The sequence below is a fragment of the Leptosomus discolor genome, chromosome 2 (assembly GCF_034619465.1).
Source record: "Leptosomus discolor isolate bLepDis1 chromosome 2, bLepDis1.hap2, whole genome shotgun sequence".
NCBI lineage: Eukaryota > Metazoa > Chordata > Aves > Leptosomiformes > Leptosomidae > Leptosomus > Leptosomus discolor.
Genome location: NC_141392.1, coordinates 114,886,785 through 114,911,759, shown reverse-complemented (window position 1 = coordinate 114,911,759; position 24,975 = coordinate 114,886,785).

Sequence of the window (24,975 nt, the reverse complement as noted above, 5' to 3'; positions counted from 1 at the left end):
GGTTGAATAGAGAAGACGACCTGGGTTGACTAGGTGAGAATATAATAATTGCTTTCATTCTAAGCAGTAACAGCAGCAGGAGTTGTGAAAGGTTTCTTTCTATAGTTGCTTTCTTATATCTTTTGTTTCCTGTTGTTGTTTATTTGTTTTGTCTTATGAGTGCGTCAAAATTGTACATATTTGTGCAGGGAGGAAAAGATAATGTATCACAAGAGAAGCAGCAACTCAGGAGGCAATGAGGCCCCAACGATGAAGATGTTGTCTTGGGACTAAGACAGTCTGGGACCAATTCCCTGTTCTGCAGCAAACAGCATACTGGGACCTTGAGCAAGACATTTCAGGCTACGTTCATAAAATAAGTTTTGGTGCCAGTGGTTGTTGCTTAAATCAAAATATTGATCCTCAAAAATCCTCTTGCTGTCTAACTGCAGAGCCATCTGGATTTTCTTTGTCCCTGTAACTTATATCAATGGTGTTCTGAAGGCACCCACCTTTTTTCTGTTCTCAAAGCTGATCTATACTGTGCTGGATATTGAAATAATCTTTGAGGTAGACAGCGAGCAGGAGGCTGATTCTGCAGTCTGATTGTTATAGTGCTGTGCTGGTTTGACTGGGATAGAATCATAGGCCAGTCACTGGCAGGCTCAAGTCTGCCAGGGCAGCTGACCTGAGTTAGCTACAGGTGTAGCCCATATCATAACATCATGTCATTATAAAGGGAGGAGGCTCACTGAGGAAAGGGGGTCATTATGAGGTTATTCCTGCTGGGCTTCCCCCTTTGCTGACAGCATATTCATTCAGCTAAGTATTTTCTGTTTGTACTGGTGGTGGTTTCATTAAATCTGTTGTACTTCCACCTATGGGTCCTCTCTCCTTTTTCCAGATTCCCCTTCCTGACTGGTGAGTGTTCATCTGGTAATAGAGTGACTGTTACGTTTAGGGTACAGGCTAAATGTAGACAAGCACTCAACTGTGGATGTAAAGAGACCTTGATTCTAGTCATAGGTTTAGTACGCACATGAACTAGAACATCTTCAATAGAAAACTGATGAAGTTACTCTTTCCACCAATAAGACTTCATGGTTTGAAGGTAGAAAGAGTCATGTGGGAGATGAGGAAGAAAGAAACTTCAAGTGTTTTTGCAGACCCAGCTGGTGTGCAAGCAATGTGCTTATGAGAACTGGAGGGAACAGAAGTGACAGTGTTTTGTGATCTATCTGCAGAGGGGACAAACTGATCTCTGACAGTTCCAGTTTCACCTCCCAGCTAAAAAAAGGATTAGGTTAGCCTGGGAACCTAAGTTTCAGATGGATGACATTAGCTAACTCAACCCATTTTCTTCATTCTAGGAAATAGTATGCTTTATGGGTTGCACACTAAATGCTCATGTTTTTTTGCTGAGAGATCATTCCAGATCTTATGCATTTTTCTGTAAAACAAAACAAAAACAAACAAACAAAAAAAACAACCAACCAAAAAAAAAAACCCAACAAACCATCAATGGGTTTGGTATAAATTTATGTTAAATCTTCTCTATGTTCTAGCTTATGCTGCAGTGACAGTATGACTAAGGCTGAGTCCCTATACAAGGGATGCAAAGACTATCTAAACCAGGGTTGTAGATTCCACAAGATGGCTGGACAATAAGAAGTTTGGTGCTTCAATTCCAAATGTGTGCACCTAGATCCCTGATTGTTCATCTGTGAAATGTAAATAGTTACATTGCTCCAAAGGATGCTGTGACCTGTGGGGATAAATTTTTTTTCATGACTGTGAGGCACACTCATACTGGGGCAATATGAGCCACATGAATATCTTCAGAATAGAAATGTTACTGAATCGGTACGTTGACTTTTATTATTTTGCAGAAAGATTCAAATATTCTTAGAGTGCTCCTTATCACACTTGATTATTTTTTCTTGCATAAAATATGCATTAAAGTATAAAAGATGTTTCCATCTTGACTTTAAAAGCAGAAGTTACTTTGAAGCAGAAAGTAGCTAAGGTAACATGGTTCAGAAGGCCCAGTTATACTACAGTGTTAATAGGCAATGTTTTTTATTTTTGTTCTTAAAATGCTTTTGAAGTGAACTGTTTGAGGCTGAAAGACCTTACACAGACATTCCAAAATCAGAAAATCACTTTTTTACTGTTTTTTTTAAGTTCTGATCTGCCATTAAATTACTGTCGAGTGGGATATTCAATAAATTTGTTGACATTTATGTTTAAATGAGAAGTTTTACACTGAAAAGTATTGGGCTGTTAAAAACATGCTGACTCTAGGCTAGGATGGCTTTTAAACCTTGATTTGTGTTTATTAAGATGAAATAGTAATAAGAGAACATAAAGCCATTTGGCGTTGACTGGAGTTACTCAGTTGTCTTACATGTTTGAGATGCATATGAGACTTCTGTAGAGTCCAGTCCTGATTTCTGTAAGAAGAAATTTTTAAGATTCAGTTTTAGGTATAGGTGAGGTCAAATTGTATTGTCAGTGTTACTGCTTTCCTAGTGTCAGTTAGCATTGCGGTCTAGGATGATTGAGCTATAAATGGGTTATCTTCACAAAATCTATATCAATCTCAGTACACACTTTTGTCATTTGTCATTTCTCTTTTTCCAACAGGGCAACTGATGTCATGATCCTTACTGGTGTACTTTCTAATGTGGGAAGTTGGAGAGTAGAACATGGGATATTCTAAGCAGCTTGTAATGTCAGCTGTAAAATTGCTTGCTGAACAGTAAGTTTCTTACAGGAATCCTAACTAGTATGTCTGTGTCTCACAGAAATCAAAGGAAACAGGACTGGAAGGGGGTCAGAGAGCCCTGCTCCATTCCTCCATCTCAGTGAACTGTACCCTCACATGTTTGACTCAGTGAAAGGCAGGGGCATTTCCATCCTATCTGAGTGGGTACTGAGAACATTTCATAACTTTCCACTTTCTAGCAACATTTGACATATTTGAATGTTCTCCTGTCATCTTTCTTTGTCTTCATATAACTTTTACACTGTAATGTTTTTGAGATTTCTTCTCGCTCTTGTTTCTTTTTTTTTTTTTTTCTGGATACCCCTGTGCCTGATTAGTTGTTCCCTAGTATGCATTCATGTTGCTAGTCATTCCTCTATTTCATTCAATTGCCTTGATTCACACCATAATTTTTTAAATTTTTTAGTTTAAAATCATTGTGAAATGTAATCCTGTCTTCCAAAGGGGTGGTCCTCCCTCCAAACTCAAAATGTCAATATTGTGAAGCTCACGAAGTAAAATACTGTCTAGTACTGGATCTAGGACAGACCCATGTCATATCCCACTTGCTACTTTCTTCCATGTAGTCAGTAAATGAATGACATCTTGTTGTGAAGTAGCATTTTCAAGCCAGCTGCATACTGACCTTATAGCTGTCTCACCCATACTCTAGTGCTTTAGTTCTCTTATGCAAAAGTCATGTCAGACAGTGTCAAAAGCCTTATTAAAGTCATGGTATGTGGCATCCACTGCTCTTCTCCTATCCACGAGGCCTGTTACCCTGTCATAGAAAGAAATTGGGTTGTTTTGATGTGGTTTGTTCCTTAAAACTCCAATTTAGCTTTTAACAGGTCTTTACAAATAGACTGTTTGATTACTCTGCAGAGATATCCAGGCTGCATGAATGAGCTTTAATCAAGGAGATTAGAAAAAGATGACATCAATTTAGTTCTCACAGAGGCTACCCCATCCAGAAATCATGTAACAAAAAGGTAGTATTCATTTGTGTCCCCGAACTTTCCATTTCTTGTCACTCTTGAGAAAGAGATTTTGAATGGCTGTAGGAAGAATACAAGTTGAGGCTTCCCTGTGTTTTCTGCTTTATCACATCCCTCTAAGCACCTGAGAAAACCAGGCAGCACAGTGATAAAAGTGTTTTCGGGACTACCCTGAGGATAACTAGGAAAGGTGTGTTTTGCTACTAGCTAAGAACTATGCATCCGATCTAGTCTAAACTATATACTTACTTTTATTTCTCTTCTTCAGCTGTTTGCTCTAGTTTCTTTGAGAACAAAGCCTTATTTAGGACATATTTAACAATAGCTTTTCCAGTGCATACTCAGCCCTCTAGCTAGATACTCCTTCCCTTTTCAGAGAACTGTAAGTATTAAGAACTCTAAATATCTTTCAAAATTAAGAAAGGAATCTACAGTTGGTGGGATTTATATATACATACACACACACTCTGGATTTTTTTTTAAACTTTTAGTGTTCTATAACTGTAAGGAGTTCAACTTTATTTTCTAGTTAAGTAAAGGCTGAAAGACTTATTCTCAAGTCCTGGAAGCTGTATGGAAGATTCTGTGTGTAATTAAACCATGAGAGCTATTGCTACTGTGAGGTGTTACAGTAGGAAATGTTTTTGCTCTTACCTGGGACATTTATATTCACAAATCATCTAAAAATAGATGTATTTTAAGCCGTTAATGAATCAAATAGAGTTTTTTGTCAATGTATGCACGCAGGAATTTGGATGACCAACCTTGAAGCACAAACTGCTGGTTTTGGGATCCAGAGGACATAAAAAAACATGAGGAAAACATTTATTTCATGCATATTGCAATTGATTTTTAGTGTCTTCCCAAATATAAATGAGAATTTACATCACCTACATCTGTTCAGAAACCCATACCTCTAGCTGCTGAACTGGGAATGATGTCCAGTTAGGATGTTATAAATTGGAAATCTTAATCTCCTGCTTTCACAGCTGAGTGTATTTGACTCCTTCCTTGTGAAGATGAGTAACATACTGGAATTTATCAAACAGAATAATAAGAGAGAATAAATCTTATGATATAATTCTTCGGAGAGAAGCAAATTAATAAATTCAATAACTACAGAGATGTAATGACAGAAATGTGAAGATTTTGGCCTGTGCTTTGGAAAGTCCTTCTCTTGCTGTCAGCTAAGCAAGGGGAGAACAGAGTAAACGCCTCTTAAAATATTTCCTAAAAATGGTATCTCAGCTTATAAACTGACCCTTCCTAAGATAAAAAAACAAATATTGTAAAAAAGATCTGCTATTTTAGGAATGTTTTACCAAAAAATGTTGCCTCCCTCTTCAGGGTCATTAAATCCTTTTTGCTGAGCCTCAGAGCTGCACTGTCCTGCATGCAGAACGTTGTCCTTTCCTAAAATCCAAAGGCCTCAGAAAGAAAGGTTGCAAACCTTTCTTGTGACTGCAGCCACTGAGGATCAGGAAACTGCCCTACTCTGTCTTAAGTATCCACCTGTTTTTACATAGGCATCTGCAGATTCCAGAGGAAGAACAATAGTTTTGCTTCCATTCTTTAAAAAACAAACAAACAAACAACCAAAGCAAAACAAGGCAGACCAAGCCCCATTAGCTTATACTGAATCTGAATCATCACTGGTTTTTCCTCTCCTTTCTACAGAAACAAGATTTTAGGTTTTCAACTGAACAACATCAAGGTAATATTTGAAAATCTTGAAGATTTTCATATTTTACAAAAAAGGATAAAGATGTTATTAATCTCATTATCCCTGTCCCTAAAAACTTGATCCTGAAAATTCCATGAAGTGCTGTTAACCCTGAAATTATTATGCCTATAAAGCTGTGCAACAAATTAATTTTAGCAGAGACATGACTATGCATTCCCTTCTCAGGAATTTAATAAAATATGTCATGATTAAACACACATGTTTGAGGAAATAATCCTGTCTCAAAACAAACACTGGGAGAAAAACATGAGGAGACTTGAGTTTGTGGATTACTAGACCTGCATTTAGTTCGATAGAAAATACAATTGTCTGAGTCCTTTTGGAGGAGGCTTGCAAATACACTTCAGATGTTCTTTATCACTTGTGGGAGTAAAGACAACTTCATAGTTCTAACAAAGAGGTCTGGCAATACAGTACATCAGATTTTATGAGCTTGGCCTTGTAATTGCAGAAACAACAAATGAGGGATGAGACTAAACAGCAAAAACTGCCAGAACTCCATGTTCTCCTTGGTCCTGCAGCAGATGCTGAACCTCACTGAACACTTATTTTTACATGCATCGTGCTTAGAGCTGAAGTGCCAGGTTAAAAACATGATGCTTGATTGTGGTTTTTCTGATACAATTTAAGTGCATTACCTATATGCCACGTTTGTGGAGTCAGTCTGACTAATTTCCAAAGCCGTGTTGAATAGATTTTTTTTTTATCAAAGTCCTGTGCTGATTAAACGCAACAACCCTTTCCAGAACTGAACAAATTTCAGCCAGATACAACTCAGTGATTTCTGGAGACAAAATAGCTAAACTTATGCATTGCAGAGCCCATTTTTTGAAACTTTTCAGAAAATTCAGGAGGTACGAAAGGTCATAAAACTCTTCTGTGCTCAGCAAAGGGTGTAACAGATAGCACTTCAAAGCCAGGCAAACTGGGGCACTCAAGTCTTTTTATGCCTCTTGAACTGGGACAGTGTGTTTCAACTAAGGATTTGCCACCAGTGGTGATCAACAAGTTTTCTATTGTATGACATCTATATTTATAGAAAGAGATTGGAATAAAGGTTATCGGTTTGGTTTGTATTTGAAAAAATAGGGGGAGCCAAACTGCATTAAAAAAATATAGGCAATAAACAGATAAAATAATCTAACGATACATTAGGGCTCCACTGATCACAAGTTTATGAATTTTAATAGATGCTGGATTTAGTCTGTTTGATAGCTTTCTTGTACAATCCTACAACTATATCATAACACTTGATGGTATGTTTTATCTTCTATTGCTCTGCAAAAAATCTATATTGTATAATACTTATGTGCGTAACAAACTTGAGAGCACATTGGTATTGTACAAACTTTTAAAACTTAATACGAAATGCAACTGCAAAATTGTCATTAAAAAAGGGGCCGGGGTGTCCATACAAAGTTGGGGGAATGGGGTGGGACACTGAAGCTAGACTACTGGAAGAAGTTCTGTCATGAATTTCTACCACTATAAATTATTTTTAACATTTCTGAAACAAAGTAGTGAAATACTTTCGAGGCTGTGAAAGATTATGCAGATGAAAAGGAATTTTATATTCTATTTCCTCAAAATGTCTGAATTTCCATTTATTAGAAGCATATTGGATAGCCTAGGGCTACCCAAAACCAAAAGGTAACCTTTATTACCCAGAAAGGGAGAGGGACAGAAAGAACAATATGTTTAATTCTGTTACAGATATAAAGAAGCAGACCAGGGCTGGTGATGAAAGCAAAGTGGCATCATACACAAAACTAAGAGGCACTCTGAGAAGCAAACATTCTGTAGCATGTGATGCACAGAAAAGCTCTGCCAAGAGATTGTCTCCTATCTTGGTGGGAGATAGCATGGAAGAAGAAACGCACCAGAACCCCAGTGGGAGATTGAGTCAACTGCAGTTTGCAGAAGTTGCTGTGAAAAGGGAAACACATTCCCTGTCATGCACAAGAGGGCTAGAGAAGAACATCCGTGTTGATAATGCTCTGCAAGAGCTGTCATACAATGCTTCTGACAGCTTGTGGGATAAAATGCATAAAGATTGTCCCAGTAGCACTGCTTGTGTTCCGCTGTGGACAGGGAGTTTCAGCGCTGCGGACAGAGACAACAAAGTAGTCCTTGTGCTTGCGGAACTCCATTCTTAGTGTTGAAGTTCAGACACTAACAGTGTTTTGAAATAAATTTAGGTAGCATATTGATAAAAGCTGTGTGGAAGGGAGATTTGAGAGGAAAGGAAAGTTCGGTGACTGGTTCTGGAGGAACCAAGAGCTCTGTTCCTATCATCCCTCTCCATCCCATTAAGTTAAAAACCTCTTATTCATTCTCTGAATTCCAGGAGACTTCTAGCAAAAAGGGTGAGAAGAATTCACAGCTGACAGTATGCAAACTGTGGAGCCATGTGAAGCATAAAAATGTGAGCAAAGACCAAGGCTTTTTTCATGAGACATATTTTGAAAGGGATCAGAGGTCCATTTCAATGGGTTAATTATGTTTCTGCTTTTTATGCTGAAGAAAAACTGTGGTGGTGTTTTTTTTTCTAAGCTTGTGTCTGGGGGAGGGGAACCAATCTGCAGTTATTTAGTTGTGTCTTTGCTAAGATGGGAAGGCACCTTTCGTACCAATTACAGGCGTTTTCTGTAGTCTCCACAGGAGTTCAAAGATGATTTGTTTTCTACATAGTCAGAATTCATCAGGCAAGAGGAGAGGGGAGTAGGTTATAGTACTTGAAAAATAATGCGTGTTCAATCTACATCAACCTACAGTTTAGAACTATAGCTAGAAATTGCAATCAGATTATAGGAAAAGAAATAGGCTAATTATTCTCTGTCTGACATGTCCTGGGTGGAAATGCAGACAGGAGGCTCTGGCAGTTGTACCCTTGGGGCCATTCTCACAGAGGTCCTGGAGGAAATCTATCTGAAAGCCATTCTGGGACCATCATTGCAGGCTGTCACCATGAATGCTCAATATTGCCTTTGTTTCTTCAGCTTCCCTTCTTCATGCTGTAGCTGCCCTTACTGCTCTGCTTTGAGAGGATAGGAAGAGACAGTGCAACAGTGGGTATTCTTTATGCTTTTATCCTCTTCTTGGCCTTATGGATTGTGGAGAATCATGCTATTAGCAGCTTTTCTCTGGATTGTAAAAGTGTAAGTATAGTTTCAGTGGAGGTACTTTCTCAAGGTCAGCTGTATCAAGATCTGAGACTCCAGAAATGGCAAGCTCAGAGCAGTCACTAGAAATAGCTGTGATTGCTTACAAGCAGAGGACAATATTTTTGCTTGCAAGTGTGTTGCAGTGTTTCCCAAAAAGCTCTTTGTTTATGGCATTACTGTGAGAAAGAAAACTGAGAATCTACATGTGTTTGGCTGCTTCTGTACAATTCAAGATTTGTACTCAAGGTGTGATAAAATGTAACTGTGGGCATGTATGAGAGACAGCTCTTGGCAGCAAACCATGACACGTACCAGGGAGGGCACACCATTGCTTTCACTTTGGGCAGTGGGTGGAACAAGAGGAAAATACAGCATACTACTTGTGACTTTAATAATTCTTAGGGGGCATCGTGACAGTTTCTAAAACTCTTGCCTGACTAAAAGAGCAAAAGTAGCCTGGGACAGTAATTCCTGCTCTGAGCAGATTGATTCTGACAATGGTGGTGAGCCCCATGCTGACATCGCTCCTCATGGGTATGTCCCCTTACGTTGACCTGACTTCAGTACTTGGCAAAGAAGAGAGGGCAACCCTGGATTTTGGGAAAGCATGCTCAGTAATATCTGGGACCTGATTTTACGTTTTAGATGCTAGTGGCTATACATGTCACTGACACAATGCCCATATGGGATAAGGTCAGTGTTTAAAAATGTCTTCGCCCCCCGCTCTTCAAAATGTGGACACTAATACTATATTAAGCAGTGTCAGGGAGACTTTTTAGGGCTTTTTAAAGCTGGAAAGGAAGTGTTCAGCTCTCGCTTATTGCAATCTTTCCTTATTTATTCTAGGTCAGCTCATTTATATATACAGATTCTATTACTTAGCCTTTTGATGACTGTGTCTGTCTCTGATGGTGAAATTGGTTTGCAGAACTGGTTGGCTCAAGGCAAATGGAATGAATAAAAGATATTGTTTCTGGAAACTTTCAATATTGATGATTATTTTCTGTAAGTCTACTATGTTTACATTCATTTAGCAACACATGGTAAATGGGACCTCATGTTTCCATAAATTTTTACAGTTGTTATCTGGCACCAGGACACTGAGATAGAACTATTGTGTTCCAGACTCTGCAGAAGCATCAGCCAGGTTTACACCTTTCTGAAAAGTGTCACGCAGCACTAAACCTTGGGGTACTGCGTATAAAATCTTCATAAATAGATGTTAATTATTCTCAGTCTAATTTCTGAGATACAGCACAACACAATTTCTGATTAAAACAAATATGTGATACATGCAAAACTGAAGTAGTACTTAGAACTCTATGAATAGCTTTTAAATAAAAAACTGTCACTGGAAATATGCTAATGTACCTTATGCAGATTTTCTCACATTGTTGCTGCTACTATATAGTGCAAACACCACATTTCAGCATAAGTACCCTCATTTTAGTATGGATTTATTAAGACTTCCTCCTTAATTTTCTCATAGAGAAAGTCTGTCAACGTGACTGCAATACCTAGTTTGTAGTTTCTGGCCTCTCTAGAACATGACCAGTAATTTCATTTCCCCAGGATTTCCGTGACTTCTGTCGATGAACAGCTAAATGTTCTCTATAACGACCAATAGTTCAGTCTTTGATAGCGGACTGATTTCAGGACACGGTAAAATGCATACCCTGCGAACTATATCCAAACTGAGTCCCAGCCACTCCGTGTGGAGTAGGCATTTATTCAGGTCCTGAGTTTTGTAATGGTCTTCAGTTATACAGTAAGTGCTTGCTGGAATGAAGAATTGCTCCAAAGCAGCATTTTCCCTGTGCAAGAGGCACCTCTCTGGCTAAAAATAAACGCTCAAACCAGGCAGTTTTAAATAGCTTAAAAATAAGGCTCTTCTGTTTCTTCCAAGCAGAAAAATTATGTAAGAACATTGCAACTGAAGTAAGGTAGTTGTGTCATGTAACAGGGGCCTGGAAGGTAGTCAGATGCCAGAGTGATAACATTCTGTTTATATTTTTACATGGCCTTTATAGAGACTGCTCTAAAGGTAGGGAACAAGTGTTCCCTAGCTTTAGAGGATTTGAAAATAGCAAGATGCTGAACTAGTAACAGAGGCACACTTTTGTAAAACTTTTCTTTACTCTTTCCAATTACCCAGGAAAATTAGTGGAGAGATTTGTAATGTAAAAACTATTCCACAATTAGTGATTAGTAATAGCTGCGTGACTGATTTAACATGTCAAAATTAACAAAATATATACTTTAATACAAAGGACAGTTGTATCTTAAGGAACCATAAAAAGAAAATTCTGTGGTCTCCAGAAAGAGACTAGGCTACTGGCCTAGATATGAAAAGTATATCTTTGAAAATAATAAACCTGAGCTAGAACCAGCTTCCTTCTCTGCTACAAAATCTGATGTATACTGTGGTCTCCATGTTAACTGCTGTCAGCTTTTCTGATCTTAAATATTGCTTTCAAAATGACTCCATCACAGTTTGTCATGGCAATATCATGACATAAATCAAATCTCACAGCTTTGCTTTCAGTTCTAATGCACCCCAATTCGCTTTTTAAATGTTCCCCTAAGTATACAAGGATGTGCTGTGCCTGCTGTATGTTCCTATCTGTAAACTCTTTTTCTGTTGTCTCCTAGTTTGCAGCAGGGTTACATCACAGTTCTCACAAATTTTGCTGTCATATTCCTTGCCTGACATCCACATGGAGCTCAAGGCTTTAATTAACTCATAGAACTAAAATTGCCTGTGATGCCTTCTTCATCATGCTGTGCTCTCATCCAAACTGAGCATTCCCCATGTAATTAGAAATTAAACTGTCACACCAAAATGTCAGAATAGGTGCACTGCACACGTGGTAAGTAGATGTCTATTTTTCATTTCTCCTGAAAATAAATCTTACAAATGGCTTCAACATTGCACTTAAAATATTCAGTCAAGGCACTATTTTATTTTCAGTGTTTGATTAGCACTTCGACAGTGTCAAGAACAGAAGACTGAAATGAAATATGTACAATATTGCTAACTACATGATGCAATTCAGCTTATGTACATTCTTTATTCTGTTTATTTTCTTCTACTTAAATTCCTTGAAAGGATTTAAATGGCACTTTAAATGGCTTGCTGCTATTCTGTCATATTAAGTCAGCTATATCTCAGCAAATCTGTGTATCAGATGGGAACCATGCAGCAGCCTTCTTGTGCATTGCTATAATATTTCTTCACGAGAAGTTCTACTCAAATGACAGTTTGGATTTTCTCTATTTACTGTTTAATACAGTTTATCATTAAAATTCCATTTCCTTATATGCTTCACTGCACAGAATGGATAAATACTTTAAAACATTTTCCTGTATCTGCATTGATTCATTTGCTGCAGCAGTATTTAAATATGGACAGCCTACATCAGTAGGTGTTAATACATATTGAACATTTTCTTTATAATCATGTGATTCTTCTCCAAGAGATTGTAAATAAGGTGCTTCTTACCAAACATGAGATAGCAGACAGAAAGAGGCAAAGGCAGACAACAGGTATTTAAGATGTAGTAATGATTTAAAAGAAATACTATAACTGGGTGCCACTGGGAATTCCATAAACAAATTTTATCCCTCTCCTTGTGTAAGTAAATGTTAAAGAGAAGAACTTTTTGACAGGGAAAATACAGAACACTTCCACACAGTCCCTACTCAGAATTGTCTGCCAAAATCACAGGTAAACTTTGACGTTTTCCTTCTTTGAGTTAACTTTGTGAGAAAATCTGATTTTCCTTCATTATTGCAGAAATAATATCTCCTGTGAATGATGCTGTTCTGCCCTTCTCACCCAACCATTTTTACAAAACTGGGAAGGGCAAAATTACTTCATTTGCTGTTTTGATGAGAAGTAGTCTTCTGTCCTCGGGGGCGGGGGGGGGGGGGGAGGGGGGGTGGAAGGAGGAAAAAAAAGGATATTCTGAGCTTTTTTGTAAGATGTCATCTGGTTGTTTTCAGAACAGTCCAATTTTATCTTCAATAGGATTTAGAATTTTTTTTGTCTATGATTTTTAATGGGGTCTATGGTTTCAAGAAATTTATACTCAATAGGCTGAGTGGTCAGTGGTTTTGTGTTCCTTGCTATTTTTTCTTAAAGATCTTGCTTTTTTTTCCGTTATCTTTGGCAGTGTCCTTGTATGACCTCACAGAGAACGGAAGATATATCCGTCTTTTAGATCTGCCTACTCGCAGTTGTGCTGTCAGTGCACATCTCAAGTTCCTCCAGCCGCAGTTTGATTTTTCCTTTCCCTATGTTAGCTACTGAATTTTCATTGGCATTCTGACTGCACAACTTGAGTGACTTACATATTCTTTTCCCTGTAAGCTTTTTTTTACCTGTGCCGCCTTCTATTAATTACCAGTATTGTGTTTTTGTGCTCCAATTACTTGATTTTTTTTTTCTCCCAGAACCTTTATCTTCTTTAATTTGCTATCAGATTTCTTCCTCATGGCATTAATTTCTACATTTTTTCACAAGCTAAAGCACTAACTGCAGTTATTTCTCTTTCTCCATCACATCTGATATGTTGTTGATCTTTTCATTTTATTTTTAAAGTCTGTGTGTTTATAAACTGCCTTTTCCTACATTTGGTTGCATTTGGATACCTAATCGACCACAATCTGTTTTTCAGTCCTTAAAAAGCCACTTACCATAAATAGTAAATAATAACTGCTAGTAATAAAATTGCTGCTTCCAGATGCTTGAGACGGCCATTCGGGTTTTCTCATAGCACCCTATTTCTAAGATGTCTCAAGCTTACATGGTGGAGAACTGCTGCCTTCCCCCATCACTGGAATCATGTGCCAGTGGGACATTTCCCTTCCTGGATGTTCAGATGCAAGCCACAGACTACATGATCACACTGAGCAGACTACCCAGAGACCTTCCAAGCTCACGAGCCACAGTGTCAGCTATACTCTATACTGGAGAACTATTATATAGAATCCATAACTCAACTAGATTTATTGTCAAGGGCTCTTGGATTCTTGACTAAGGAGGTGGTCACACTTCAACCTTTTCAATACAGAAGGTTAACAAAATGCTCATCTGCTCTTCTTAGTTTCAACACAGTGTTACATAGAAATACTGATGATGGGCGGATATACTTTAAATGAGGCTACTCTTCAGGCACAGGTTTTCCAGGCTGGTCAGAAGACAAGCTAGCTTGAATACCCAGTGACAAACTCCCTACTCTGTTACTGGCCAACATCCCCAGATGGGCAGTTAGCTTATTGCAACTCAGCATCAACACTCAAATGTCACTAGGTTTGTAAAGAGTCTCAATCTGGGTTGTTTTGCTATGTGGTGTTGTCAAGATAAGGGAAGAAACCTGCAAATTATTAAGCAATAATGACTAATAAAGCAGCTGCTTCTGGACTCCTTAGAAAGCTGTTAAAGTCCTTCAAACACAGGAGTTCTGAAAGGCACCCAGCTTACACAGATGAGCAAAGCTGCATTCATATTCCTGCTATCAGTGTGAATGGTGATTATCCTGTTTCCTCTTGCTACTTTTAAATTCCACCCCCTCAGCTGTGGTATTTCTAGTCCTGTGATTAGTACTAGAATATTACAAGAACATGGATGCCCTAATTCCTTGGCACCAAACCAAACAATATTGATGGCATTTCTGAAATGCAGTGACTGTAGACTGCTGCTTTCCATTATATATAACTGCTTGCATGGGTGTTTGATACATCCTTTCAGCCTTTAAATAATAGATAATCTCAAAATAAATGTGTAATTTGCCATAATATTCCTCTGCTCAAATCTTTTAAGAAACTATTGTAAAGACATATTTTTATAATATCTCTGATCATGAAGAAACTTAATGGAGACCAGTAGAGTAGAACACTACTAAGAAATTTAAAATTACTACAGAAATTATCAGTGTTAAGTTTGTGCAAACAGTTTATCAAATATCACAAATATGAGGCTACTGAAAAGATGAACACAGTGGTGAGTAATGACAGGGACAGAATAACATGCTTGACTGTGTCAGGTGAGGCTGTATCTACAAAATGATGGATTTATCCTGGAAGAAGACTTGTTTCTAACTCAGAGACCACAGTGAAGAAACAAGTCAACCTGAAACTCCTGTTGCACCTCTCATGCACTAACAGAATATTATGATCCCTTATTATATAATAAATAATTATTTGGTATAAATTGGACTTGGGAAGGATAGTATTTCTTTTCTCTGTAGTTTTGCTAATGACTTGCATTCTTGCTAAGAAAAATAAAACAAAATAGAGGGCAAGCACAAGAAGGATGAAACACAATTTTAGGCAGGTCTGAGCAAATACCTTATAAGAAGACTTAAAGAGCTGGATCTGTTTAACTTATCTGAAATAAGATTGAGATGTGAGCTGACTGTATTAGATATTTATAGCAAAAAATAGCACACATAATATTATTTTGGCCCTTGAAAATAATTGTAGATGAGAAATAAGTGGTATAGGGTCCATTTTTTAGCACTGAGACAAAGGGACAGAGTCTGGCCAAGCCTGTGCTATCAAAATCTTTAGGCTTCCAGTATAGGATGAATGCACCCAAGCTGCCTATTGAAAAAGTACTTTGATTATGCCTGGGAACTGCTTGGTCATTGGTAGATTCGGGGAGGACCAGTTAACACTCTGCCATTCTAACAAGTTAACTGTGCAGGTGACGAAATTCAGAACCTGTGTTCAAGTAGCAGCATCTTTAAATTCACTGGTAAAGACAACATTTTTTTCCCCAAAAATTTGAGCCCATAGGTACTGTGACTGCTTCTTGGGGCTGAGAATATATTACCTTTTTTTTTTTTTTTTTTTCCACAGGTATGTATCCTGGTTTGGTGTTATTAAATATAGTCTCACTTCTTAATAGACAAGTCATATTGAAATTTTCAGGAGCACAAGTTTTCTAGTAATTTTTCCAATAATTCCTGGTTTTAACCAGACTGAGGAAATATAACAGTTCTCTCATAGGCCAAAGATGGACTGAGGAATCCATGAAAACATTTAATCCGCTTTTCAACTCAGGGAGCTTTTCATAGCACCAATAATAAAGACAAGAAACAGCACACCAGTCCTCCTATGGAAGTAATTTTGGACCATTTCTAGCCTTCAAATATACTCACTAGGTATTTGCCTAAAAAATGCAATATATTTGGAGTGTTTTTAATCTGCAGACAAGGTCCTATGTCACTGCATCAGCTGGTGACTGTTGCTGAGTAACAGAGCAAAGAAACCAGCTCACACTTCACTGCAGGATCCTGCATGGTACTGCTGAGCTATTTGCACTTCTGAGTTCAATGGGACTAGAATATAATGTGATAGTCTGGTGTATGAAGTCCAGTTTGTGTAAGGTAAAATTGAAAAGGTTTAGAGGTGTGAATAACGTAGCTGTACTCCACAACGCTTGATGATGAGGCTGTGCTGCTCACAAGTGCAGCTTGCACTGGATTTGCACCAATATGTGTACCTTGGTGTTTGATATCTCACTATGTCTCATTGTCAGTAAAGAGACCATTAAGACAGAGCAGGGATTGTTCTGCCAGGTGGCTCCAAAGCTGACAGATTTGTTTTGTTTAATAAGTAGGAAAAACTACTTTTGCTGTTCAGAGAATTAGGAAGGTGAAAAGGAGGCTTTTTTTGCAGCTGGAGGTGAGATAGTGCTGTATTAGTGTCCACTCAAGGCAAGGAAGAAAGTACTTGTCAACGCAAAGCAGAGGTGCATGGGTTTTGGGTGCAGGGCATAGATGTCTTAGCCATGAGCCAGTGCACTTGAAAGAGCAGGCAGAAATGTTAAAGCAGAGGAAAAAGAGGGAACAGCATCTAGAGGAGGTGAGAAGAAGTCACTTATCAGAGAAACAGTAAAAAGTGAATCCATGGAGAGGAACGGACAATATACCATTTTTCAAACTCAGAAGTGCTGCTCAGTGCCTTAGGTTCCTTCACCTTTGTAATGCTAAGGCACTTTTAGCTGCAGTTCTGTAGCCTGCCTTTTCCTTGAAGCTCTGCAATGTTTCACCCTGGCTGCTGTGGCAGTGATTTTCCCTTGTTGTTCTCATGTTGTGATTCTTGTGCTATTAATCTCAAGGCCTCATTCCTGTAAACCCCAACAGCACTGTTATGGTGGATTCTCTTAGGAAACAAATTGCTCCAAGCATTAGATCACCCTTTCCTTTCCCTGTTCTTTCGTGGTGGCTTTTGGGTTATGTTATGGGCACCCAATAATATGCAAGCACATGCTTTATCAACCACCTAGCCTGTAGCACCAGCCCCAGGTGAAAGCATGTTCCAACCAGCACTAACAGCACCAGAAGCCAAAAACCAGTAGGAGGGTTGAGTGGGTCCTGATGCAAATTATATAGTTCCTATGGAAAAAGGTTGCTGGGTGTCAACTGTTGCACTGGAGAGGAGCCTAGGGAAGATGCTCGTTGGGGGTACCAATTGATTCTCTTCCCAGATGGCCAGTGGGGAGAGTTTTCTTTTTTCTTGTTCTTTTCCTCCCCTCCTTAGGTTTTTTTTTTCCCCTGAAACTAACTTTACTATAGAGTTGATGTAAGACATCAGGTAAGGACTCTACTAATATATCTTTGTGCATGTAAGCCTATTTCACAACACAATACAAACATATGTTTAATGAAAGTTTTCAAAGGAAAACAGCATTATTGTATTTTTAAAGAAGATAAAGCCCAAGATGTTTCAAACACCACTTAAAGTCTTTCTCAACAGGAACCTCTTCTAGCAAGGTAAACAAAAGTCTTTCAGTGCTCTTTCAAGCCTAATACCTTGAGCAACATTAAAGTTTGCATCTAACTTAAACACCTATGTTGGGTGGTACAGACTCCTAGGAAACCCGAGGCTGGGAATGAATGTTGTGACGGCTATCCAGTCCCTGGTAGGGAAGATGGATCCACTATACATAAATAATGGGATAGGACAGCTTCCTGAAGAAGCCAGAATCTAGAAGATGTAATTGGCTGTGGAATAAGATGCAACATCATTAATCGAGGCACTTATGAATAAGGAGCGACCACCAGGGAGGAAAGCTGCCTTCAGGAGTTCTTGCAGCTTCTGCCAAATAACCCTTTTGAGAAATGAAAAGCAGCTGGCATGGCATTAGAGTCGGATTGCCTCCGAGATGTCAGATGAAACACTAGGAGCCTGTTAACAATCAGAGGTTGATGGCTGGATGATGTGGGGCCTTGCCCCACCTACACCTGGAGACTAGTATCTGTGAAAGAGTGAGGGAAACAAGAAGTCCTGGAAGGTTCCCCTTGAGTCCTCTCTCCTCCTACTCCTTTTCCATTCTTGTGTACACCCTGTCTGAGGAGCAAGTCAAGAGGTGCGGGCCCAAGAGTGTTGGAAAAGGTGTGCTGGAGTCTTGTGCTTGGAAAGGCTGCAGCTTCTTCAAGGGAGGAAAAGCTTCCTGACAAAAGGACTAGGTAGAGGAGTGGGAAATCTTCAGTAATGTTGAGTCACCTGGTGCACAGCAGACAATGGTTTGGACAGTTACTGCTGCTATTGTTTCAAAGAAAGCCTACCAAAGGTGTCACTTTGAAAATGTCATTTATGGCAGTTGATCTGACTAGGGTCAAGGTGCCAAAAAATGAGGGCCAGGTCCGTGGCCATGGTTGGACATGAATGCCAAGGTGCTTGAAAAGGTGCTGTCAGCTTTGGAACCATTCAGCATCTATCTGAATTTTGCCTTGCGCTTCCTTCATTTGCTGCTGTCTTGGGAGCTCCTACCTCACCAGCAGAATTAAACCAAGACCTGACAAATTTCTCATGCTTATGCAGAATTGGTTTTAGTCACAGCATTTAAAAAAATCTTCTATAGCAAAACAAACATTACCCTGTCACTTACTGAAACAATTTGGGTTTAAACCTGAATTCAGCAACAAAATTTGTTTCTTACTCAGCAATGTATATCTAGGATAAATTACTATATATAAAGAAGCTCGTAAAAATATCTTCTTTTTCACAGTCATTGCTTTGAGGAAGGCCAGACTGACCCTGCCTTGCTGAAGTGGGAAAGACCAAGTGCCTCTTCTGAGGGTCTTCCTAGTTCCAGTTTCCGATTCTCTCATTCAGCTCTCATGTGATCAAAGGTAACTCCACAGTTGAAGACATGGTAAATATTCTGAATTTTCATGATTTCTCCTAAAATTGAAACTTTGTTTTGGTAAAAGTCTCATGCTATTCTAGAAGCTAGGTTGTTAAGAAAATAATGGAAAAATTTCCTCTCTGTGGAAATTGCATACACTATTTTCTATTGTTCACTTAAAACCAAGTATATTACACTTCCAGCATTGACAGCAGCCTCATATTTTTTTCTTTATATGAATAAAATATGAAGAAGAGAAAAAAAATATTTCCTGTCATAGTGTTGAAGGGTGAGATGTGAAAAATCTGGCAAACGCTGAACAGTTTCATAAAATTATTGAGTAACTGCTGAAAAATAGGTCTGGAAAACAAAGGTAAATAGGTGCAATCATGTAAGAGAGAGCTCCATAAAATGAAAACTAAATGTGTATGCATTAGTTCCATCACGTGAGAAGTATTTTTAGTGATAAAAGTAAGCAGAATCGTCAAACTTCAGTAGAATGACATGCAATTATACTTCAAGGCACATTTTCAGCAATGGAGGAAGAATCCACTTCAGAGTAAGAATTTTAATTTTTTATGTATTTCTCTCTTTAGTAGAGTACATGTCAGAGGATCTTAATCTGCCATTTGCTGTGCATCCCTAGGAATCCTTTCCCTGTTATGAACTCCAGCAGCAGCTGGTGAAAACTGATGGTCCAGTGCATCTTTCAGCTTTTTACCAGCCAACATAGTCAGTCCCAACCTATTGACAGTGAATTAAAGAACTGTTGTAGAAGAAGAATAGCTTTGTCTGATGTCTGGGACAGCCTGCTCATAATCTGACTTTCTGATGTTAGTGAGTTGCTGCTTCTGTCTGTGTTGCACCTTGCTGACAAATGGAGGAAAACATATACTGGCTCTGATGCTGGATTTATTCTTCTTAGGTGTCTATAAAGCACAGGGATGAAAAGCACTGCCCATATACAAAGAATGAGCTTGAAATAAATTTTAAGTTGTTAATATGGATGCTGTTTTTCTCAGTTTTACTGCTCTGATGACAATGAAATTCATGTGAAAGTATATACAGCAGCAGGAGAAACACATCATTTCATTTAGCAGACTGAAAAAAAAAAAAATCACCACCCAAATCATGTTTCTATCTGTTGTTTCTACAAACAATTTAAAGTTTTATTTTGCTGACAGTTCAACTGCGTATGACCAGATGGGATTCCATTTGTGGTTTGTCAATACACTTTTTAATTTCTCAGCTACTTTAAAATAAGAATTTGAGGGCTAATTCAGTGCTTGTAAAAGGGGAATTCCCATGTCTATAATGACTTTCATTAAAGAGCTTATCATCATGGGACAGTTAATACAGATCACTTAATAGCCTTTGCATGACCCCTTTGAGGCTGACATATTAATATGATAAGCCCTTGGCAGATGAGGCAAGTAGGATGATAAAATTCATCCATGCTGCGCAAAACCAGAGGCTCTGAAGGACTCATTTTTGCATTTTGCATTCTCAAACCTCTGACTTGAACCAACTAACTAATGTGTTCATCCAGAACACATCACTGTGTTCACCCATCAACATCACTTTAGCGAGGAGCATCTCTCTTATGAGGAAAGGCTAAGAGACCTGGGGCTCTTTAGCCTGGAGAAGACTGAGAGGGGACCTTATCAACACTTATATATATCTAAAGGGCAGGTGTCAAGAGGATGGGGCCAGGCTCTTTTCAGTGGTGCCCAGTGACAGGACAAGGGGCAGCGAGCACAAAATGGAGCACAGGAAGTTCTACCTGAACATGAGGAAAAACTTCTTTTCCCTGAGGGTGGCAGAGCACTGGAACAGGCTGCCCAGGGAGGTTGTGGAGTCTCCTTCCCTGGAGATATTGAAAACCCCCCTGGATGTGTTCCTGTGTGACGTGCAGGGGGGTTGGACTAGATGATCTCCAGAGGTCCCTTCCAACCCCTGCGATTCTGTGAGTAGGTTTTGGCAACATCACCTCTGACACCATTTTTTTTTAAATTCCTTTACCTCCATTCAGTCAGCTAATAGGTTGAAAAGTGGTAAATCACAGAAGCTCAGGCAACATTCCTAAAGGTTATCAGCTCTCTGCATACCAACTTCCCACTACATTCTTCAATCTTTATATCTACAGGTATCAGTCAAAATAAAATCTCATGGAAGGAGCGTGAGTATTCATCACATTTCCAGCTCTGAAAATGAAATATCAGAGTTCTGTGGCAATGTCAAGAACACAGGAGAAAAATTTCAGTGTGCTAAGATCTTGCATTCTTTTGTCTTAGTTTATTTGAATAGCTCAAATTTGAATGCTTTACCCAGAACACAGACCCTGTTGCAGCTGATGAGGATAGTGGAATTTCTATGGTAAAACTCTTAATACCATGAATACAAGCCTGGGAATAACCACGCTGAAGACAGTGTTTCTCATACAAGTGCGCACTGATGATGCATGATCAATATTTGAACACATGCCAAAGCCCAGTGTGAATCTTTACAAAATTCTTTAAAATAGACTTTAAATCAGGTAGAAAGTACCTCGAAGGTTTAACTATTTTAGTGACATGTCATAATTTTAAAAAATTCTGAAGAAGGCAAACTGCCAATCAATTCACTTGACATCCATCCTGGAACCTGAAAGGATTTTGAATGCCTCTAAAGATAAAGTTATACAAACATACCTACGTGGACAGAAGAAGGAGTTATAACTGAAAGAAAAAGAACAACAGCAACAGAACCCCCGTTGCACAATTTTGACTCACAGAGAATAAAAAGCATCTTAAAAACTGCTACTGCAAATAAGACAGGATGAGTAATGAGAGATTTGTGCCATCATTATATAGCACAGGGAAATGACTTCTCACCTAGCAGAAGAGTCACAGAACACATTGTTTCCTACACAACAGCTATAGAAAAGGGGATATGCTTTAGAGAAATGAGAATGGTTTTCATGGTTATCAGGTGAGTTGCCTCTTAAATATCTTTTTCTCCCAGGGTGCATTCCTCAGGCCAGGGATCAAAGTGCTTTCATATTCTTCTCAATGTTTAGATCCAGATGATCTAACCACCCTATGTCTGACTTACTGGATACAGGAGCACGTCTAGAGGTCCTAATTCCACCTAAAGGAGATGCGGAAGCATGACCCAGCCCCCTTCTTCCGCATGCTCTCTTTTATGTACAGGAATATGATCTCCAAATGGGATCCAAAAGGTCTAGTAGGTATGGATGATCAGTGGACCGAAAATCTCAGATATGTTCTAGCGTGGGTGCAGGTCAGATAAATAAAGGTTTAGATCCTCATCTCAGACCTTCCAACACATGTAAATGTTGAATAGCCAGTCGTCTCCAAGTTGATTTACTCACATGACTTTGCAGTGACAAAATCATTTTCAAATTAAAGATTGACTATCCTCAGATTTATAGGTTTACAGCATGTATGGGAAAGAATTACTAGACTAAAAATACTAAGTGCTTGTTTAATACACTTGATCTAGTGTGTGGCCCATGTGTAAGATCCTATTTGCCAAAGTAACTAGAATTTCTGGCTTGAGAAGGCAGATTTTGATATCCAGAAAAAGCTCTGGTTTGGTGTTTATTTGACCTACACGCTTTTTAACTTCCAGAGTACCAATGCTCCTCTCCAGCATCAGACTGAAAGTCAAGGATCCACCCTCATCTTGCTTTTCACAAGCCTGAAAACTTAAATAGTATTAGCTTGGTGGGACTTGAGTTGGGACTTTTCTCAGGTAGTGGTTCCTCTGTTTTGTTCCTTAAGGAAACTGTGTCATTAATTTGCCTTTTCCACTAGTCATCTCTAACAAGTTCTTGGATTCAGACATTACAGTAGAACATGAGTATCAGGAGGGTTTTACAGAAATTCTCCTTTCTCTTGCAAGGACAGATAAAAGTTTTGCCTTGGAGATAAACTTAACTGTCCCATGCAAGCATCACAAGCTCTGATAAAGGACATACCTTAATATGGATATTGGAGCTGTGTGATTAGGAGAAGAGAGGAAAACATATCTATTTATGGTGCAGTGTAACAGTCAAGTGATAAACTTTATATGAAGAAGAGAGAACAATTAATGCAAAAAATATTTTCCAATGGGGCGTGCGAACATATGACATAGGAGCAAAACACACAGGAACATTTGCCGAAAGATAATTTGTCTGAACCCTGAAAGGGGCATTTCAACTTACCATTGACTCTCTGAGATCCAGTCTTTGAGGAGGAACAGGCGGACAGTTGACCTTGGACAGCAAATTCCACCTAATAGGGTGAGAGCAAAATGCTATTGAATAAGAGGATGAAATTTTATACTCATTCATTATACACTCACAAAAGAACCTATTCTAAACCTAGCAAAAGGCAATGGAAGTCTTTACAATGATTGTAATGTTGCTTATGTCCTCAGGCTTCAGTTCAACAAAATTCTTAAGCACATGCCTAACTGCCATTAACATCAATTGAGTCTGGCAGGTTTTAAACAAGTCCCTGAGCTTAAGAATAGATTGAAGCAGTTCACTGAGGCAAAACTTAAACTCACTGACTCCGAGTGCAGAAGACTGTTGGTTTTGTCTACCTCTTACCATTCCTTCTTATAATTTAATACTTTTGTTATCTGCAAAATACTTGATCTCACACCATGCAGTTCAGACGACAATCTTCAGAAGCCCAAAGTATACGACTAATAAGCTGGATTCAGTGCTCTGTTCTGAACTATTTACAATTCTCAGTCAAATTATGGCAATGAGCAGGGAATGAATTCAGCTCTCCTCCATTTTATTAGAGAATCATTCTTTTTAGAAGTGCAGGAACAATACCAGAATAGCCTATCGAATTGACTGTCTGCTAGCAATTGCATTAGTTTGCTTATCTCTTTTGATTTCTTAATTTTATGGGAAGGGCTTTGGGTTTAATTTGCCCAGGGTACTTGACAGTGACACAGAGTGGGAAAAAGTTTTAAAATTAGATATTAACTTGTACAAGTTTTATCTTGTGTCATCACTATTCGCCCCTTTCAGTCTGTGGTATTTTTATTTGTCCTGGGCTCTGAACAGCTGATGTTTCTCATATTTTACTTTTCTCTAGCATGGGAAGTCAAGCAGAGCAGCATTTAGCCAGAGTGTTGGGTTGAAAAACTCTTGTAATAAGCTCTCTCTCCTTCAGCTTTGGGTTGCACTACTCCTTTTTGTAGAACTTTTTTTGTAACAGTTTTACCGCTTTTTGTAGAAGTGAGGGAGTGTCCATCACTGTTACTTTCTCAAGAACGCTTCTGAGCAGCTCTAGTGCAACGTCTGCATCAACAGCAGTGAACAAGGGAGAAGAGTAGAGGTGATTGGAGAGAGTCTGAGAAGACCTAGGAATACCTTTTCTTGGCTCTGAAAACAGATGATCTGTCTCGGGTAGAATAACACTGTGGTACAATCCTTGTCTAGGCAAGGTTGTCCCTTGTCCAGATATGTTTTAAGGACCATTTGGTCTTTAAGGTCTGTTTGCTTGCTTTTTCCCCTTAGGTATGATATAATTAGATATAATCTGACCTTTTCAGAAAACCTATTCCTTAATGTATTAATAAGCAGCCTCATTAATAGGTTGCTTTTAAATTTCTAAAGGAAAAAAAGTGTAATCATATTTTACCAGCGTAATCAGTAGAGAAGAAACAAACTACCGGTAGTTTGACAGCAATTGCCTACTCAGCTTCAATGGGAAAACTCTTTTAGCTGTTGACTTAGAAGGATATTGAAGTTCTTTCCCACTTTTCACTTTTTACCCTCTTAAAAGTTTTGTGTTACCCATGTTACTGCTTCTAAGCTTTTGTTTATCGGTGTACAAGGGGAAAAAAAAAAAAAAAACAAACAAACAAGGAAATACTCTGTTAACACCCTGGTTTCATTTTAGAGGATTTGCTGGCCAGCGAGTCAGCAATAGAAACAGCTTTGTTCATTCTTCCTTCCTTTGTAAGTGTAATTTCTCTCTCCACCTCAGTATGGCTGAGATGTTTGTTCCAGACTATTAGCCCTTCAAACAAGATTTTGATAGAAGAACACAGAAATATCTGCAACAAAAGGAAATGAGAAGATGCTACTGGAATTTAGTGATGAGCCAAAATTAAAAAAACTGTCCCTAGAGAATGCAGTGATCTTATACTGCACTCCAAATAGCCTTCCT